Genomic DNA, 20,252 nt, shown 5'->3' on the forward strand with positions numbered 1-20,252 from the left:
TGCTTTCTCACTACGATGGGAGAGTTGAGTAATGGCAACAGAGATATCAAATGGTCCACAAAGCTGAAAATATTTGCTATTTGGTCCTTTGCCGACAAGGTTTGCCAACACCTGCTATAGGTGATTCCCTATCTCTCTTCCCACTAGGAAAATATTGGATAATCGGAAGCCTCTCCTGCCACCCTGGGGCTACTAGCTTTCCCTTATTCATTTGCCTCCACACTCTGGGCAAGCCTTTCACTTTTTAAGCATTTAAGATACGAGGGTGAGCTCCTTGAGGTCAAAGGCTTACTGTCTTATTTTTATTTCAAATTTTATTCATATATGGAATATAATAAATATCTTTTGAGAAGATAAAGGACTGAAAACATAGCAGCTGACATTTGCTAACTGAGCTCCTATATTAGATGTGTCTGTCATTATATTAAGCTATTTACATACATTATCTCATTGAATTCAGACAACAGCTCCATAATTATCTTCATTTTGCACATGTAGAAACTAAGACTGAGGGAGGGCTGTGACCTGCCCACGATTCCATAGCTAGTACAACACAGTCCTACTCCCAAACCCAGACTCTGATCTACTGAAATCCCTTTCCCCACAATGGATAAAGCTGATACTGAGAAGCCCTGGGTCCACCTTAGACTGGTTTTTGTGCTATCCAATATCTTAACAAAATCAGGATGAAATACACATTAGAATTCAGGGGGACTGATTAGTTCCATTAATATATGTATTTTTAAAGGGCCAATCTATTGGCTTTCATCGTTACAAAAAACTATAGTAGAAACATTTTTTAAAATAAACTGAAAACACATATGCTTTGATGCCTTTGCTAGGATCCTCTTTTTATTATGCAGTGTGGTGCCTGTACCCTGTGCACTGAGGACCACCGGTGTCTCTCAGGCACAGCTGATGATCACAGGTATCTTGTGAATGGAAAAGACCCAGCAACAATACAAATCATCGCAAGCCTCATTTCTTTTCTTTCTGCTTTGTGATGCTGTGGTGCTGCAAACAACACACACAAAGAGTTATTTACTTTTTGGTTCAGGTAGTTCCAGGTTGTATTCATTTGATTTCAGCACATCAGAAAAATTTTCTGATCACTGGAGTCATCAAACATGAACAAAGGCATTTACTGCACCCTGTGAGGCTACTGATGGTCCTGAAATTTCTGGGGGATGATCTTACAGTAATAAGGAATTATCAGATCACATAAAAGCACTTATACCAATACATGTAAGGATTACAAAAGAGGATAGTGGCCCTTAATCTCCCACTGTTACTTTGGAGGGGGGCGGGGAACAGACATTGGGTAGACAACTAGGAAAATGAAGGGAACCCTCTTGGAGCCTATGGAATGCTATCCCTAATGCTAATATCCACCCATTTTTAGGGCCGACTTTTAAAAAGCCAGTAATAGCAAGAGGGTGATTTCCAAGAGCTGTAGCAGAAATACCAGTAATCACTATATTCTGAAGAACATTCTAAGAAGTCCCTATGATGGTCTATTTACACAGACCACCTGTACTCCAAAAGGAAGGAAATCTCCAATTCAAGGAAATTCCACTGTCCATTACACAAATAAGTAGTTGAGATTCAAGGACAGAGTTTTTCCAAGGCCATATAGCTAGTAAATGGAGAGAATGGGATGTGAACTCAGTTTTATCTGTTTCCTAAGCTTGTACTCAGTTCACTATTCACAGTACTCCAGAAAGGACAGAATTGCCAAGTTCTGCTTCCTGGAAACAGAAGACACTATAAGACTCACAAATAAATATGTTTGACGCCTCGTGGTGATCTCTTACCAAAGCTTAAAGGTTAAGAAGGAATAAAAAAAAATCTGTCTAGCCTTCTGTATACCCTCAAATATCTCCAAAACAGAAGGATACTGTATTACCAGAGATTCAAGAACTTATTTGCTAACTTTTTCTTTTGGTGACACTTATAGCTCAGATAAGGAGAAATTGTTTTCTGCCTTTGAAGTCTAAAGAAAGGACCAAAGGTATCCAATTGAGAGATATAATTATGAATGGCTACAGGGAAAAAACAAAAACAAGCAAAAAAACAAACAAAAAAACAAAAACAACTGTAGCCAGAAAAGTTTATAGTCCCAATTTCCTTACTTACTCTATACCTCTGGCAACTCTACATTTTCTGAGCCTCCATACTGTAAAATAAAAATGAAAATCATAATACTGTCTCACAAGATAGATACTAAGTGAGATGTGATAGTATAACTTGATAGCTACAAAGTATAATACAAATATTAGTTACTGCTATTTTAATTTCAATACCATTTTATTGTATTAATAAAACATTTGTCTTACAGCTAGGAGACCATGGAAAGAAGGAGATGGCAGAGAAAGCACTGCTGTAGAAGAATATAAAATTCTAGCTCATTTCATTTAAAACTTAAATAATATAATTGTTTTCTATAAAACAGACTGATGTGGCAAATGTAACATTTCACCAGGAAAATATCACTGACTTCCTGCGTCTGAAACAGTACCATGAATACTCAGTATTGCTATGGTCTCTTGAAAAAAGTATATTATGTAGGGAATGTTCTTCAAGCAGAGAAGAGTTTTATTAGTGTTTTTATACCTGAGTTTCCTGTTCTTTTCAAAAGAGATATGTATGCTTTAAAGCATGTTTCAAGAAAATACCTCAAATGTAAATAGAATTTTAGATTATTTTTTAACACCCCTTTCTAAAAAAAGTGTTCTCTCATAGAAAGCTCTAAATAAAACATTCTTTTTAAGTTAAAGAAAAAGATATTCCCTAAGAAAGCAAAACTTTCTTAAGTATAGGCTTTAGTTTAAGATGAGAAACTTGCTTTGCTAGGTAAGTTTTAGAGGACACATGCATTTGGGTCTGGACATGGTTTTTAATATCTGGGGTCTTTATGACAGATAAAATACACTCTAAGGTTGGCCTTGATCTACTAATTCTTAGATTCAGAGTATCTCAGAATTTTAGCCTACTGTTCGATGGATTAAGAGGCCCACTGTTCTGTCTTTCATCTGATATTTAAATTCCTTCCACAGTATGTGACCAGTGATTGGCTAGTCTGTGCTTGAGTTTATCCACAGATAGGGCATGAACGTATTCATTCGTTCATATAAGAATCATCATTTGCCGTGTACCTAACATTAACAGGAGATGGGGAATACAAAATAAAAAGAGGATATAGTCTTTGAATAGGGTCAATTTGCTTCTTCTTGTGCCATGTAAATCATTAAAAAACAGCCAAAAATTTCCTTCAATGTCACGTAATTTGAATTTCATATGAACAAGGGATCTTATTACCCCCTTCTAATTCAGTGTGCACTTGCACTTACACTGAGCAGTTGACTTCTACCTGCCCTAAACCCATGCTTTAAGCTCCCCCATGCATTATCTTAGTTAAGTATATCTTTCATTTGGACTACTTTCAATTGAATAACTACAAAGTCATCTGTCCCTACCACTATACTTCCAGTTTCAGTACCAATGTGATTGATCTAAGTAGCAATGTCATCTCATGACTGCTCAAGCTTTCACTTATTTCTGCTGACCTCACTCACCAAGGTGTTTACATCTGTTTCCTTCCTTTCTTGCCTCTCCTCTCACTAACTGAACTTTTTTTCAATTGTTGGTCTCATCCATTGCACTTCAGGCCTTCAGGTCCTTCCTAGGCACAAAGTATTCCTTCCTTACCACCTACTTCATGGTTAGTCACCCTTATTCTTTTCTTTCTACCATCCTTACAGCTCTTGTCCTTTCACACTCACATAGAAGCCAGCTACCCATTCTCAAATGGCCATCTCTTCTCAGTGTAGCCATCATAACTATCAGTATGGAAGATCAATTGCCTCTCAAGATAGGAGTCCAAGTTCAGTCCCAGGGGGAGGGTCTCTGGCTCTTATGTCAATAGTATCTTTCACATTAATTAAATCAGACTTCAAGTACATCATTTAACATTTTCAATTTCCTCTTTAAATTACTTTTTTTTTTTTAACCTTTGACAATACACACATGCATCTCACTTGGAAAAGTTTTTACTTGTACTGCCTTCTGCCCTAAGAACCTACTCAAATTCTCTCCTTTGTACCTGTTTGATTTCCGCCATTGTGACAACATAATTCTCTGGAATGACCTTAGAGCCAAATACAGTAGTCACAACTCAGGGCAAATCCTCACTTGCTTCTGATATGCATTTTAATGTTAAAAGGATTAATTTACTTATTGAAGCTTTCCAAGAAACATTTTTTTAATGTTTTTCAGTCTCCTACTTTCATCTTTTCTATCTTTTTAGTACCAAACAGAGATAGTATCATGATTACAATAATAATCTCCATGCATTCAGTTCTTATGATTTGCATTGCATTTTCAGATAGATATGATTTCATTTAACCCACACATATCTTAAAAGAGCATGTAATGTTATTCCCATTTAAAGGTAACAGAATTAAGTTTCAAAGGGGTTAAATAATTTGCCTAACATCTATCTCAAGGCCTAAGTGTACATTCTCTCTTCTGCCTCTACACTTCTTCCTAGCCATTTCCATATATTAAGAACCATTTATGTGCAGATAAAAAACAAATTATTATCTCTAGCCCAGATCTTTATGTTAAAGACAAAACTTACATACCATCTGCCTACTTGGCATTTCTACTTGTCTCAAGACACCTCAACTTTATAATACTAACCTCCTGATTGTTCTCCTCTTACCTCAACTTCTTTCATACACAAGAATACAAACTCGTTCTTCCTCCATTTTCTCTCTTGGCAAATGACATCGCCATTTGTCCAACCATCTGCTCAAACCAACCACCTAGAAGTCATCTTGATTTTTCCTTCTCCTGAAGTACCCTAATGCAAATAATTACCAAGTTCTATTGGTTCTTCTTTCAAATTAAATATCTGCCAACTGTAGGGGAGCCTGGGTGCCTCAGGCAGTTAAGCTTTGGACTTCAACTCAGGTCATGATCTCATAGTCTGTGAGTTCGAGTACCACTTCTGGCTCTGTGCTGACAGCTCAGAGCCTGGATCCTGCTTCAGTTTCTGTGTCTCCCTCTTTCTCTGCCCCTCCCCCGCTTGCGCTCTGTCTCTCTGTCTCTCTCTCTCTCTAATAAATAAATGTTAATTTTTTTTTTTAAATATCGGCCAACTGTCCACTTTACTCCATCTCCCATGCCTTCACCTTAGTGAATGCCATCCTGATTTCTCATTTAGACTGCTGGGATGGATCTTGAACTGACCTAGTCACATCCCTTCTTGTCTTCCCCATCTGTCCTTTGTGCAAAAGCTTTATAAGTACAATGGATTCTGTCACGTCCTTGTTTAAAGTCCTCAAATGGTTTACAACTATATAACCTACATCATGCGACCTTGGTATACTTCTAATTTATTTTTTGCCCTTCCTCTCTGACACAGTAGGATAGAGAATAGAAATATTGTGCTTTTTTAGTTTCCAGTGTATTCTGAGCTCTCACTGGTTTCTGGGCTTTCACATATGGTTATCTCTTTCACTTCAACCTCTCAGTCCTGAAACTCTTGAAAAAGTTTTTCTAAGTTTATTTCTTTAGAGAGACAGACAGTGAGTGAGCATGGGAGGGACAGAGAGAGAGGGAGTGAGAGAGAGAATCCCAAGTAAGCTGTGTCCTGTCGGTGCAGATTCAGATGCAGGGCTCAAATTCATGAACCGTGAGATCATGACCTGAGCCAAAATCAAGAGTTGGACACTCAACCAACTGAGTCACCCAGGTACCCCAATCCTGAAACTCTTTAAATGGAAGGTCTCAACTTAGAGGTTACATCCTGAGAAAAACCATTCCTGACTTTCACATCTAAGTTAACCACTGGTATCCTTATCACCAATTTCCCCCGAGTATCTTTTTTATTTTTTTTCTGATACATAACAATTTATACTTATATTATATTTGTATGTTTATCTGTGTATTATTTCATATTAGTTTGTAAGTTCCATGAGAGCAGGTACTATGTCTATATTGTATTAACTTCTATATGTCTAGCTTTTAGCATGGTGGAAAGCCCATGTATGAGTTTGTAAGGGATGCAATAACAAAGTACTACAAAATGAGTGGCTTAACCATCAGACATCTGTTGTCTCACAGCTCTGGAGGCTAAAAGTCTGAGATCAAGATATTGGCAGGGCTCGTTCCTTCTGAGAACTGTAAGGAAGAATCTTTTCCATGCCTCTCCCCTAGCTTCTGGTAGTTTTCTTACAATTTGGCATTCCTTGACTTGTAGAAGCATCACCATGAACCCTGCCTTCATCTTCAAATGGTATTTCCCACCTGTACATACCTATGTTCCAGTGTTTTCTTTTCATAAGGATACCAGTCAAACTGGATTGGGGCCCACCCTAATGACCTCATCTTAATTTAACTAATTACATCTGCAATGATCCTATTTCCAAATAAGGTCACATTCTGGGGTAATAGGAATTAGAACTTCAATGTATGAAATTGGGGGGGGGTATAATCAAACACGTAACAGCACATGAAAGTGTTTGATAAATATCAATAAGTAGGAAGTGTTAAAAGTACCATTTTAACTCAAGCCTATCAAACATCAAGTCCATATTTTAACCCCTGATCTATATAGGTTCTTCTCTCTTCTGATGATCTACATCTTGGGCATCAATTTTCAAATCTCATCTGTGTCAAAGGCAATATGAATACAGTCCAAAATTCATACCTGGGTCATCTTGGAATCCAGAATCAAAGATTTCCCCCTAAATAAGTCAGAAGCTCATATTATCTTATGGGTCACAGTCATTATAAAAAAAACAATGATAATGATCTTAATAATAATGAAGCACATCATGTCTTGATTTCTAAAGCTGCAGAGAATGATTATTATTTGGTAATGTTTTTAATCATAGGAAGATTAACACTGTAGTCTTTAAGAAGGTTGGTCCTTGTGCTGCGCCTGAGGGCAGGCCACCTTGTAGACTGACCTTCACCAGATTTCTCATGTTTAAAGAGCTCACATGGACAGCCTACCAATTTGCACACATATTTGCCTTCTGTTAGTACAATTTTGTTTCATTGCTACTTTAATGCAAAAATTTTGGTATTGAAGTACAAGAATCCTAAATCTCTCTTTTAACCAGGGTCCTCTAGAAAACAAAACCTGTGGCAAAAACTTATATATTACTATTCATTAAAGAATCTAATCCCAGGGAAGCAGAAATGAGGGGGAAGGGAGCAAGGGAAGGTAATAAGAAGGACAGATATAAAGAGGGACATTAGTGAGCTGGCCATATGAACTGCCTTTGTAAAGGTGATAAGAGAAGAATATTATCTCAGGAGAGTCTTTGTAAGAGGAGATAGGGATATAAATTTATCTGTAGGCTCCCTCTGCACCCTCCCCCCCATCATCTCCTCTCTCCTTTCCATCAAAGTCTACCTTAAGGAGCATTAACTTTCCTGCATTCTGAACTGTGTCACCTGGTCTCTCCAAGCAGGTACCTCTGCAGGTCCAGTCTAGCCAGTAAGCTGTCAAAGTGTGAGCTCTTAGCCAGCACTACATAGAGCTCAACAGAACATAATGGTGAGGTTAGCAGCTACAGAGACTAGGGAAAAGTACACGCTACTGCTTATCAAGAACTGTGAAGGGTCTGAGTTTTCACTCTCCTTGTCAGCTAACAAGTTAGCCTGCCTCAGTTTCATAAATGTTGGCAGAAGATATGGGACCACTGGGCAAGAGAGGAAGGACTTTATTAATGGCAATAATAGCATTAACCAGAGTGTCAGCATTCCTGCATTTCCCTAAGCCCCTCTTCCAGCAGGGTCAAAAAGGGGTTCAGGTTACACTTGAATACACTGTAGGTCATACTTTAGAAGCATAATTTAAAGCTCAGTAAACTCAAATCAGTAAGCCTGCCTGACCTTTGCCCTGGAGAGAAATATGATCTTTATTATAATGGACACTAAACAAACCTGAGTCTTACTCTGAAGCAAGATACTATCTTTATCTGTGGAACAAAAGTATCTCTGCCCACAAGACTTGCAAAACTGTGAGAGACCCATGGATAATATCTTCCAATCCTACACCAGCCCTAAAACAGGGAAAACATGTATCTGAGATGGTTTAAAAATTTATTTATTTATTTATTTTGAGAGAGAGGACAGCATGGGGGTGGGGCAGAGAAAGAGGGAAGGAGAGAATCCCAAGCAGGCTCTATACTGTCAGCATCTAGCCTGATGTGGGGTCAAACTCACTAACTGTGAGATCATGACCTGATCTGAAATCAAAAGTCAGATGCTTAACCAACTGAGCCACCCAGGAGCCCCATGTTTATTAATTGAAACTGGTACATCTTCCTGTTTTCAGAAATTCACCATTTGCAAATGTCATGGCAAAAGACTGAAATATGTAAATATCATTGTTTACACCCAGTTTCCTTTTGCCTTTCTCCAAGTAATTGTAGGTTGGTTGATACATTTTCTGAAGTTTCAATATTCTCTATGACTAGGAGAACATCTTGCTTAGTTACTGTTTTTTCTTAGCATAATTTTTCTATTAGTATATTTAGGTAATCAGAGCTATAGAAATTCTGAGATAAATACTACCTTCATTCTATAGCTCTAGAGACTCTGCCATCTGCATTTAAAAAGTGCTATATGTGCACATGCTATAGAGGATAAGGGTGATGTGAGAAACATAACTGAACCACAGAAAAGAGCATAACTATCTATAATTTCATTTGTAACTAAAGAATTGAAAGCATCCTCATTCCATTTCATAGATTAAGAAAAGGAATCTCAGGAGCATTAAAAAGCCTAAACAAAGAAGAAACCCACTATTAACCCCTGATGTTTAAATTATACCTAATTTTGTGTTTTATGCTTACAACTTTCCTTTTTAAGGGTATATAACAAAAAAGAAAAAAAAAAGACATTATACAATAAACACTGCAAATCTTCTCCATTTTCATGCTTCAGGATAGATCCTGATGTCTGGATGAAGTTAAGGAGAAAAATGAACCCTTGGCTTTAGTATCACGTACAAAATAATCTTTGAAGGACCTTCTCTGTGAATTCTGTATTGTCTTCAGGTCCTGATCATTCTAAATGGCTTGTTGCAGGAATTCAGTATGAAGAGCTGTATGCCCTCATGTGATTTGCAGTGGTATGCCTTCCTGTGGGTGTCTGTTATAAATTTCCAGCTCCAACGAGCCATTTTTTTTTTCATAACAGACACACTTGACTGAGTAGAGTTCAACTATAAACATTTGATTGTCTGGGTGATTCGTAGGCACTGAGGCCATGCGGTGTTTAGAATTCTCAGAGTATTATTAGGGGGTGGGGGGAAGAAAAGAGAGAGGCCTCGTTGTTGTCACACCTCCCCCCTCAATCCACAGCACTAAAAACCTATTTGAAAATGTGAAACTGTAATTTAAATTAATGGATTTCCCCAAACCATTAAAAAAAGATATTTCTTAAATTAACCAATATGTCACCAGATTCAATCAAAACAGAGGAGTCCAAGTGGTATCATAAAGGGTTAAATCTATGTAGCACTATCATAAAGCAAACTATGTCAGTATAATACCAAACTGAAAGCCTGGAATACATTTATCTGAATGAAGCATAAATTACTAAAGTGCACAATTGTCATGCATAAAAGGTAGAGACCCCTGACCCATATCTTAACCTGTGTCACTACCTTCCTAACTTCTCAACCTTCTACCTTTTCTCTGTGGTTGCCTTGGAAATGCTGCAATTCATAACCTCCCCACTGCACCCTCCCTGTCCCTCTCCCAGCTTTCCTCTGGCTGACAATGGAAAGAAAGAAGATGAATGATTTTAATTCTTATTGCTACACTGCCCAATACAACTCTGCTGCCCGCTGGTTTTGCTGTAGCACTGGTTATAGGAACTTGGGGTCATGTGAAATTTTCATATGGAGATTACAGGGATGAAGGAGGGAAGGCCAGTATTGGGAAAAGGCTTGCTGCTCATGAAGTAAGATTAAGGTAACACTGTAGGGCAATAAAGCATGGCACACATAGCTTTATTTTTGAGTATACCATGACCATAAGGTGATAGTGGTATTGATGCTTGCCCAAGAACACAAGTCTGATTGAATGCTATTTAAAAAAAAAAAAGTACCACACATATAGGAGACTATCTAAGAAAGAAAATGGTATGTGGAATAGTATGGAATGGCTTGATGAAAAGGAATGTCCTGCATTTGATTTTGTTAATGGCTTTCTCAAGCATTAAGAAAGTCAAGTGCTGGGCTAGTTTGGTGGGAAACTGAAATCACAGGATGCCATGGGGACAGGTTGAAAGACCCAAGGACAGTCACAGGAGAAATGGAAGAAACAATCAGTATAGGGGATAGTAACAGCAAGGTAAATAGACTTAGCTGAATTCTGTCCCTGACTGGTCCCTTACTATGGGAAGTTGCCAGGTCTATGGAATAAAATCAGTTCTTCCATCATGGTTGCCCAAGACACACATAGACATACACTACAAATATGTACATTATGAGAAACAGGAAATATGAATGTTAGGTGACTGAAGTAATAGGTTGTTTATCCTAGAGAAAGTGTAGAAAGGAGAAAACCAAGAAAACAAATAAGGCTGCCACCCAGAAAGGAAGTCAGACAGTGACAAATTGGGAGTTTGGTGCGGGTTTGTTACTGGTAAGAAAACACCATAGGAATCAGGACCAGGGCAATTTCTTTCAGAGTTATACACATTTTCCTAAAGCAAACCTTTAAAGACATTGAACATCAAACTGTCACGGCAGAGGGCAGCAGGGAGAAATAATGTTCTTAAACCCAGCTCAAAGTAAGTGAAAGATCTGTTTTCTGAAAAGTCTTTGCAAGACACCTATATACACAAGGGGTACATTCCTGTGATCTCTGTAAAATCCTAACAACAGTTGCTTTCTGCTTGGAGTTCAGAACCCCCAGGTACCTTTAGACAAGTTTAATAATTACTGACCTAGACAATTATCTTCCATGCAAGCATTACACACATATAAATTAATGACACAAATTAATGGACAAATTAAGGACACAAAACACTATATTCAAATCCAAGAAATACATATCAGGAAAAAAAAGTCAGGTCTTAACCAAGAAACGGCGGTTCTAGGTAGTATGAGCAGCAAGTCTGCAGTGAGTCCTTTGCATTCAGCCAAAAAAAGAATGATGAGAAAAAGGGAAGAGAAGGAGGAGGAGGAGGAGGAGGAGGAGGAGGAGGAGGAGGAGGAGGAAGAGGAGGAAAAGGGAGAAGAGAGAAAATGGAAAGATCTGGAAAATGTTCTTCCTTCTTCTAGGACTCAAAATATTTACATTTCCTTTCCTCTTCCTGCCTAAACCATTTCTCCTCCTGCCCCTTTCATCCATTTTCCTACACCCTCTCTGTCCTTATACTCTCATTCCTGACACCTATTCCAATTCTTTGGTGTTGCCTCCTGCACATGTCCAGCTGTACTTTTTTCTTCCCTCTGCAGACTTCCTCTCTCCATCCTGACGTGGAACATACATGCATATGCACAGCATACATACAACACACAGCTGTCCTGACTTCTCTCTGGCACTCTAAGAGACGGACACTCCAGACACTTAGCACAGCATGCTGAAATGTTGATGTAAAAACTAGAAGCTCTTCACCTGCAATGCTAATTAATCGTAAACAAGCTCTTTTCAAGGTAGGAGTTCTGGCAATGATACCTGGAGGAGAGACTGGGATTCTCTGGTTAGAAGACAAAGATCCCTTTCAGATGCTAGGTGGCAGTGTTAACTCACTAACAGGCACATACCTAGGACTTGCCAAGTCACATGTATAATGTAGTTGGAGTGAGACACACATAAAAGTGGTGAACTCAAAGAGAGAGGCTGAAGACAGGAAAATAAGTTGCCGTGACTGTCCATGAAGGAGTTCATAAAGATGGAAAGCTGAGAGTCATTTCTTTAAAAGAATTCAGTGAAAGACAGTTGATGTTTTGAGTCTGACTTGTGATTTCCGCATCAAGTTTTCAAAGCCAAACTGTCTTTTTAAAATATGACACTGGTACAGAGACACCCCAGATGTTTAATATTATTTCCTGCTCCATCTGAATTTCCCATTTGAATAACAGTGATCAGCATTCATAGCAACTAGGAACACCAAGCATAGCTCTGATCACAAAGAGATTATGGGCATGTTGTCTTTCTTTTTCTCCATGTGATCACTGCCACAATAACTTCAGTCTCAAATTGCCCAAGATAGGATCCTCAGGGACAGCTTTTACTTTCTCTTCTCTTTCATATCTCAGTCAATCACCTAGACTGAGGAAATTCACACGTATAAAAATTACTCAAATCCACCCTCATCTCTCAATCCTGATTGCTCCTGGTTTAGTTTGACTCTTTATTTTCCTTCCTTGGAAGATCATGGAAGATTTTAATTGGACATCCTTCCTGTTGTGTATTCTCCCACCACATACTAACCACAGAGATGAAGATTGGTCTTCCAGAAATACATGTCTTAACATATGACTCCCTTCCTCACAAATGTGGAATGGATACAACTCATCTCTAGGATCAAGTCCTTACACGTTAATGATACTTATAAGGCCCTTTATGAATTGCCCTACTTCATCTAACCTTTTTCTTTTCTCAGGCCTCCCCCTTACACATTATAACTCCTGCTACACATAATCACTCAGGATTCTCTTTACATATCAAATTCTATCACACCTGCAATCCTTTTTACATGCTGTTCTGTCAGGAATAGTCTACTTCCTTTATTTGCCAGGTGAACATCTTTTCATCAATTACCTATTCATTGTGCAAAACCCCAGGGCAAATTCCTCCTCTCTGAACATGACTGCCCATCTTCCCAGCTACAGTTAACAGCGTTGTCCTCTGAACTTGCATTTAGACATAGGAATATAAATGTAGATACAGATATACAGATATAAACACACATCTTCAGTGAAACATCTCCAACAGTTGATTTTAACTATTTGTTTACACGTGTATCTCCATCAGTAAACTATGAACAATCAAAAGCCAAGCTGCTGACTTAGTCACGTATGTATTCCAAGGATACGTAAAAAAATTTTTTTTAATTTAAATCTAAGTTAGTTAACATACAGTGTAATAATGGTTTCAGGAGTAGAATTTAGTGATTATCACTTACATATAATACCCAGTGCTCATCCCAACAAGTGCCCTCCTTAATGCCCATCACCCATTTAGCCCATCCCCTCACCCAACCCTGCTCCAGCAACCCGCAGTTTGTTCTCTGTATTTAAGAGTCTTTTATGGTTTGCCTTCCTCTCTGTTTTTATCTTATTTTTCCTTCCCTTTGCCTACGTTCATCTGTTTTGATGCTTCATCTGTTCATCAGTTTTGAAAATCATATGAAATTTGTCTTTCTCTGACTGACTTATTTCACTTAGAGTAATATATTCTAGTTCCATCCACGTTGTTGCAAATGGCAAGATTTCATTTTTTCACTGGGTAATACTACTATCAACAGTAGCCAAATTATGGAAAGAACCCAAATGTTCATTGACTGTTGAATGGATAAAGAAGATGGACAAAGATAAGTGTATGTTTGTACAAACACACACACACACACACACACACACACACACAATTGAATATTACTCAGTGATCAAGGATACTTTAGCAGAACTGTACTATAAGTAGTTAACATAGGATTAGAGAATGAATGAAAGATGGACTTTTTTACAACATGATAATGCCCAGAGAAGCATCTGATTGTTAGGTTACCAAAAGAAATTTACTAAGAGAAGTGTAATGAGTCACATTTCTGAGTTACAGCACAATATACATTGGAGAACCAACTATTTTAACTATAGATAATTTGTTCTTTTGAAGCTTATTTCCCAAGACCATGTTAATCCCAGTGCATTAACATACAAATCTGTCTATTTTTTCTAATTTATTTACTTTGGGAGACAGTGTGTGAGTGGGGGAGGGATAGACAGAAAGGTGGAGAGAGAAAATCCCAAGCAGGTACCACCATATCAATGCATAGCCAACATGGGGCTTGAACTCAAGAACCATGACATCATGAGCTGAGTAGAGACAGAGTCAGATATTTAACAGACTGAACCACCCAGGTGCCCCAACAAATCTGGCTATTTTAAACAATTGATCTTTGTCATCTTGAAAATTTACTCCCCTACACTGTCATGTGTTTTCTTTCTATATTTTCTAAATATTCTGACAAATCTTTCAGTTGCATAAGACAAAAATCATTTTGAACAAAGTTAAGCAAAAAGTCATTTGTTGGCTTATATTAATGGAAAGAATACTGAGATAACTCATGGAATCCATATTTTCATTCACTTAATATTTTTGAGCACTTGTTATATCTTGGTCATATAGCAATTAATAATACAGATACCAAGTCTTTGCTTTCTTGAAGCTTATACGCACTTGGGTGTGAATAGTGGTAATCAGCTGGGGTGACTTTATACCCCAAAGGATATTTGGCAATGACTGGAGACATTTCTGGTTCTCACAACTGGTGCTACTAGCATCCAGTGAATATACTCAGGGATACTGCTAAACACCTATAATGCATAAATAAATAGCCACCATGAGAATTATTCAGGCCAATATGTCAATAGTGCCTTGACTAAGGATTTGTATTAGAAATAAACAAATTATATATAGATGATATAGATATGGATATAGGTAAAGAGAGAGAGAGAGAGAGACAGAAATACTCAAAGTTGATAAGTGCTATAATGGAAATAATGCAGGATAGGAATAGAAGGAAGAATGACTCTTTCGAGTTTCCACATAAGAACAGATATATGAATGAAGTGAGGCAGAGAGTGATGAGGCAGTACAGAGGTAGCCTGCGTCATGCAGGAGGAATAATAAGAGGGCATGTACCAGGGTCATGAGACAGGAATAGGTTTGGTATGTTTGAGAAATAGTACAAAAGTCTTAATAACTGGAGCAGTGATATAAGCAGAAGTGCAGGAGACAAAGTCAATTATAGAAATGGAATCAGATACTAGGGTGTGTTAAGGATTTTAATTTCTTCTCTGAGCAAGATGGCAAGCAGTGGTTTTGAGCTGAGAAGACATATGGGATGACTTACATTTTTAAAATATCACTCTGTTTTACTATGTGGAGAAAAGACTATAGACAGTGGCAAAGAGAATATCAAGAGTTATGTTATTACAATAGTACAAGGGAGATACGGTGTCTGTAAACATTATGTCTGGTAAACATTGTTTCTGGGTGTTGTGTGTGCACGAGTATGTCTCCAGAAGACACTGGCATTGGAATCAGTAGTCCGAGTAAAGAAGATTGCCATCATCAATGCAGGTGAGCATCATCCAACCCCTCGAGGGCCTGAATAGAACAAAAAGGTAGAAGAAGAGTGAATTATCTCTCTCTGCTTGAGCTGAAATATACATCTTCTTCTGCCATTGGACATTGGTGTTCCTGGCCCTTGGGCTTTTGGACTCACACTGGGACTTATACCAACTGTCCCCTATCCCTTTTCTCAGGCCTTTGGACTCAGGCTGAATTACACCACTAGCTCTCCTGTGTCTTTAGCTTGCAGATGGCAGATCATAGGTATTCTCAACCTCTACAACTGCAAGAACCAATTCCTATAATAAATCTCCTCATATATACATCTATGTCTATGTCTACAGCTATATTATCTCTATCTACATTCTATTGGCTCTGTTTCTATGGAGAATCCTGAGTAAAACAGGAGAAAGATGATAATTTGCACCAGAGTGGTAACAATAGAGTGGTAGAAAGAGGTTGGATTTTGGATATACCTGAGGCAGAGAAAATAGGATTTGCTAATGGTTAGCGTGTGTGGTGTAATTGTGAAGAAAAGAGAGGTGTCAAGTTTGATTCAGAGATTTTATTGAGCACTGAAAAAAAATGAAGTTACCCTCTACTGAAATGGAATGGCAGAGGAAGAATGAGGAGCTAAAGAGCTTGACTTTATACATAATAAATCTGATATGGTCCTGAACTTCCCACTGAGACAGAGTAGTCAGTTGGATAAACAAACCTATAATTTAGGGAATACTTTACAACTGAAGACATACATTTTGAAGTCATCAGCTCTATAGGTATGGCCTGGATGAGATCATCCAGGAAACGAGTATAGAAAAATAAAAGTCTGAGCCCTAGGACTCTAACAATGAGGTTAGAAAAATGGGGAGCATCCAGCAAAAGAGACTGAGGAGGATTACTCAATGAGGCAAGTAGACAACCATACAGGGTGCCTCCTGAGAAATCAAAACAAATATTAAACAGAGAAGGAACAAGAAAGCATGTTGAGAGCTCAAGATAATGGGTCAAGATAATGGGTGAAGATAATCATAGCTGAGGGCTTACTTTTGGATTTGGCAATGTGGAGATGGCTGGTGATCAGTCTACAGCAGTATCAGTGAAAAGATAAATACAAAAGCCTGATGAATCGTTCAAGGGAGATAGTCTGTTGTTTATGGGAAACTATATGGATGAAGTTGTTAATGAAAAAGGAATTTCATACACAAAATTTAAGACAGTGGTAACATTTTCTCTAGGAAGAAAGTTAATGGAGGCAATGGAATGGGATATGAAGGAATGCAGGGGCACATGAAACAGAATTGGTAATGTTGTATTTCTTAAGTTGGATTATCCTGCTTCATAATGTAAGATGTGTTTTATATAGTCTTCTCAATTAACCAAGGATAACATAATTAAAGCTTTAAAAGAAGAAAGGGGAAGGGTGCCTGGGTGGCTCAGTTGGTTAAGCTTTGGACTTCAGCTCAGGTCATGATCTCACAGTTCGTGAGTTCAAGCTCCGCATTGGGCTCTGCGCCGACAGCTCAGAGCCTGAAGTCTGCTTCAGATTCTGTGTCTCCTTCTCTCTCTGACTCTCCCCAATTCTCTCTCTCTCTTTCTCTCAAAATAAATAAACATTTAAAACAAAGGAAGAAGAAGAAAGGCGATAGGTAGAATTGGAGTCAGTGGTTATAGACAACTTTTTGGAAGAGTATGCAAGAAAATAAGCTAATGGTTAGAGATGGTATGAAATTATTCCCCCCCACCTCTTTTTTAAGATTAAGGGTACTATATTCTACCTCTATGCTAGTGAGAATATGGAGTGGGGAAACTGATGAACCAGGACAGAGAGTTGGTGGGATCAGGACTTCGGGTTCTGGAATCTTGATCTTGTGCTGCCAGGAGTCACGCTGCCTGCCTTTTATTACTGTTTGTCTCTTTTGGGCTTTATGCTGTAGTAGAAGGCTTTCTCCACGATGGTGGCTATTAACCAGATTCACATCCTCCCAGTACTGTTCTCTTTTACCCATTTCCCCCAACTGCTCTCCTTCCATTAGTTTGTCCTCATAACACTATCTTGTCGAAACACTAATAGTGAAAGTGGAAACATGGATGCAGTAATTAAAGCCAGAAGAGGAAGCCCAACCACCCATGAAAAATGTTTAGTAAATCAAAACTATAATCAATTTTGGGCTACAAAGAATGCGATATCCCCCACATATCATAATTTTGAGTTGCAAATAGAAGTTTCTAGGTTTACTCCAAGATCTATGAATAGGAAAAACAAGTTAATGGGATAAACAGAAAATGGATACAAGTATAAGATAATACAGTAAAGTGCTTTACAGTCCCAAAAGGTTTTGCATCCAGGTTTACACACACCATAGTTACTCTCTGAAGGTGAGCTGATAGACCTGCAGTTTGCATTGTAAGCAATTATTACGGAATCTACATTAAGTTTTTCTCAACCCTTCAAAAGAGTCTCTCTGTGAACACCTTCATTAAATGCCAAAGGCTTTAAGCTAATATATCTTGCTCCCATCCATTGCAAAACGCTTCTGTTTACTTTTCCGGTAATGCTGCTTTTGTAAGAACACAAGACTATGAGATGTTGGGAGAGGAAGAGGAGAAATGAAACAAGAAAAAGAAAGGTCACAAATTTTAAGCCATGTGGGTTTCTTTATTGTTATTTTTGAAGTGTGTTTAGCACAGAGACAAATTGTACATTTACCGCGAGTCACCGGGACCTAACGAGCTCCTAATGTGTCCCATACTTCAAGGTTTTTCAGAACAGTCCAGTAACTTAGCAACCACAGCTAAACCTTGACAGGAATAATCATTATTTGTGTTGCAGCTTCAGGCTTCCCTACTGTAGGTTTCTTTCTTTCTTTTTTTTCTTTCTATTTTTTGTTTGTTTACTTTTTTTTTAAGGACCCCAGAACAAGGAAGAACAGCTAATGCTGGGAAGGAAGAATTTTTGTCTTGTTGCTCTGTGTCATAAATAGCATGAGTAGAATATAGGCCTGGAGTTAAGAGTTACTTGCCTTGGAGACACTAAAAAGGTAATGAGGAAAAGGCTAGATGTGGTCATTTAGGATAAATGCAAGATATGTTTGAAACCTGCTCAAAACCAATAAACTTTAAGCATTTATGAATTTAACATTTGCAGTTTTGGCAATTCGCAAATGAGCAGGAGATTGATGTATAAAATGTTTTAATATTGCTAAGCTATACAACTGTGGCATAAACTGATCAACAGTAGCAAATTGCATGGTCAGTAAGTGAACCTAGTTGACTGCTGAGCATCTTTATTGAAGCCACTTTAGTGGTTCTCTACTGAAGCCTTAAAAAAAGAAATCCCTTCATTATGAAAACGGTCTCACTTTACCCATTCCTCCAAAAACATAAAACAAAAACAACAAAGCTTCTCATGAATATGCTGGAAGAAAAGATGAAAGTATCTGAGATAGTGTTAGTGTCCAACCACAATGTAAAATGTTTATAGGATAGACCATAACAAGTATTCTGTATGGACATTCATACAGAATGCTTCAGTTGTTGCTCAAAAACTAAAGAAGTGATGTTATGGTAGGACACTTCAGTTGATCATTGTTATCAGGAAGATTACAGAAAGGTGATGAGTAGGTTTACTAAGCAGAACTGTTTCTGATTCCACAGGTTGACCCATAGTCCACCCATTAAGTACTGGTTGATGAAGACCCCAAAATAGAAGAAAAAATGTGTTATGATCATTATGATCATGATCTCTATTGGATTTTGTCAGGTCAAGAAAATGAAAGGGATATTTCTTAGTTTACATCTATTTTAGAAAGGTAAATGATATAATGTTATGGGAAATCAGAATCATCAAGGTCTAGGCCTCACTCTGCTTTGAACTACCCATGTGACTACAGGCTATGGTTAGCCAATCTAGACCTAGAAACCTCCTCCATTAAATTGTTGCAGGCCGAGATAGTCCCTTCAGTCTTAATACTCTATGATCTTCTGGAAAGGCAGAGTGAAAGGGCAGGATAATGCATAACACTGTGAATAGTTCTGAATGAATCATTGCAAAGATGAACGCTAGTTAATTCTTTCCTTTTATTTTTTCTACAAAGAGAATAATTATAGTTGTTTTCAATATAAGCAGGTGCCTGTGGGACCTTACCAGTTAATGCCTTCTAAGTTCTCTATTAATAATTTAAAGGGTAGATACTTATAAGTTTGATTAATAAAAATTGTTCCTACAGATTCTCATGAAAAATAAGCATTGGTGAATGCTAGCAATTGACTTGCATATATATATATATATATATATATATATATATATATATATGAAATATATACGAATAAATTATATATATATGTATATTTGGGATAAGCACTTTCCTGTCATGTAATTACTTATATGAGAGATGGTTAATAGATAACTGGTAAGTAATAAAGGCCTTTGTTTCTTTCTGGATATAATATATATTTCCATGTGGTGGGAGTAATAGTTGGAAGATGAACTCAGGTAGCTTGGTGGGAGGTGGAGGACAGAGAACAAGGAGGAGTCAAGCTTAGGACTAGCTACAAAACGGAAATACATCTTGAATAAAACAAGAGAGAGAAGTTGGATGCAAAGAGAAAACGGACTTTCAAGATGCTTGGAAACAGGATCTGGACCTTAGGCAGAACTTGGAAATTAGACATCAGGATATATATAGACTTAGGGATCTCAGTTAGAAATATCCTGTAATCAGGGCACCTGGGTGGCTCAGTTGGTTAAGCGCTGAACTCTTGATTTCACCTCAGGTCATGACTTCATGCTTGTGAGATTAAGCTCCACGTTAGGCTCTGCACTGGGTGTGGAGCCTGCTTAAGATTCTCTGTCTCTCTCCCTCTGTCTCTCCCCCTTTCATGTGTGCTTTCTCTCTCTCTCTCTCTCTCTCTCTC

General features: G+C 38.0%; 1 long non-coding RNA gene across 1 annotated transcript; it reads right to left on the reverse strand.

The window, feature by feature from the left end:
• Positions 1 to 925: 925 nt before the first annotated feature.
• Positions 926 to 6,753, reverse strand: LOC122229875. Its single transcript, XR_006207166.1, has 3 exons — positions 6,716 to 6,753; positions 2,137 to 2,176; positions 926 to 1,014 (listed from the first exon to the last, which is right to left on the reverse strand). It is a non-coding gene; the product is annotated as an uncharacterized LOC122229875 (long non-coding RNA).
• Between the last annotated feature and the right edge of the window lie 13,499 nt (positions 6,754 to 20,252).

This window comes from Panthera leo, chromosome C2 (assembly GCF_018350215.1).
Source record: "Panthera leo isolate Ple1 chromosome C2, P.leo_Ple1_pat1.1, whole genome shotgun sequence".
NCBI classification, from domain to species: Eukaryota; Metazoa; Chordata; class Mammalia; order Carnivora; family Felidae; genus Panthera; species Panthera leo.